Source organism: Lithobates pipiens, unplaced genomic scaffold (genome assembly GCF_037356315.1).
Source record: "Lithobates pipiens isolate NorthernLeopardFrog02 unplaced genomic scaffold, aLitPip1_a1.2 Scaffold_28, whole genome shotgun sequence".
In the NCBI taxonomy this organism is placed as follows: Eukaryota; Metazoa; Chordata; class Amphibia; order Anura; family Ranidae; genus Lithobates; species Lithobates pipiens.
In genome coordinates this window covers 21,494,234-21,495,386 of record NW_027507789.1, presented here as the reverse complement: position 1 = coordinate 21,495,386, position 1,153 = coordinate 21,494,234, and the positions used below count along the sequence as shown (strand labels likewise).

General features: G+C 45.3%; 1 protein-coding gene across 2 annotated transcripts in view; it reads right to left on the bottom strand.

Annotated features, from left to right (window-relative positions):
- Positions 1-598: 598 nt before the first annotated feature.
- Positions 599-1,153, bottom strand: part of UTP18 (UTP18 small subunit processome component) — a 39,143-nt gene continuing 38,588 nt past the window's right edge. For both annotated transcript variants that reach the window (XM_077458899.1, XM_077458898.1), the window contains exon 15: positions 599-1,153. This exon is cut by the window's right edge and continues 1,134 nt beyond it. The gene's annotated coding sequence lies outside the window, so the exon portion shown is untranslated.

Genomic DNA, 1,153 nt, shown 5'->3' with positions numbered 1-1,153 from the left:
ATCTCAAAATGTTGGGAGGTATGGTCTCTGTACCTTCTACCACAATCTATGCATTTCTATTTGCAGCTGCCCCATGCGATGCAGGCACGAAATTTACCCCTCCGAATTCTCTTTTCCAAAACTCCTATTTTTGGTCTGCTGCAGCACAGCAAAACACAGGAGGGTCTTATATCCTATTTCTATGTATCTTTACTGAATATACACTGTCTTAGACAGGCGTCTGCACCCCCCTCCCCCCTGAAAGGTGGCAAATGTGACACCGGAGGGGGGGGGAGGCTTCCGAAAAGTGGAGGTTCAATTTTTGTGTGAACCTCCGCTTTAAAGCGACGCAGTGCCGAATCACAAAAAGGGCTCTGGTCAGGAAGGGGGTATAATCGTCCGGGGTTAAAACGGTAAAAAAAAAAAAGGCTCCTAACTTTTTTAGCTGGCTCATAGAATCAAAGCAAAACTGTCAAGCCTTGGATTAGATGACACGGAATGTGTCTGCGGTGATATTGTGTCGGAGAGAGGCAAGTAGGCAAGTATGACAGTGTGCGCTGTTTTTTTTTTTTTTCTTCTTTTTTATTTCTCACAAAGAAATTCAGGGAATGGCAATATGTAAATATCAAAAAATACATTTATTTTCCCCATGTTCATCATAGTGATATTACACTACTGTACAAATGATTCTCATGTTATAAATGCAACAGAAAGTCTATTAACACAGAAAAATCTTTCTAACAATTCAGCTCTTGGCATGTTTAACAAATCACCTAAATGCACAGTAAAGTCTATTTCACAATGCATAGCCCCTGTGAGGGCTGTGTGTACCCACACAGGTAGTATCCTGGCTGGGATGTAAAATTGGAGGACCCCAGCACTGCATGGAAGAAGTGCTAACCACTAAGCCGCTGTGTCAGCTGGCAGGAGGAGGAGGATGTAACCGGAGAGGTCACATGGTCACAGCCTCCTAACCGGAGAGGTCACAGCCTCCTAACCGGAGAGGTCACATGGTCACAGCCTCCTAACCGGAGAGGTCACATGGTCACAGCCTCCTTCTCCTGCCAGCTGACACAGCGGCTTAGTGGTTAGCACTTCTTTCAGCACAGGGGTCCTTAGTTTAAATCCCTGCCAGGATACTACCTGCATGCACTTTCCATGTCCTCAATGTGCT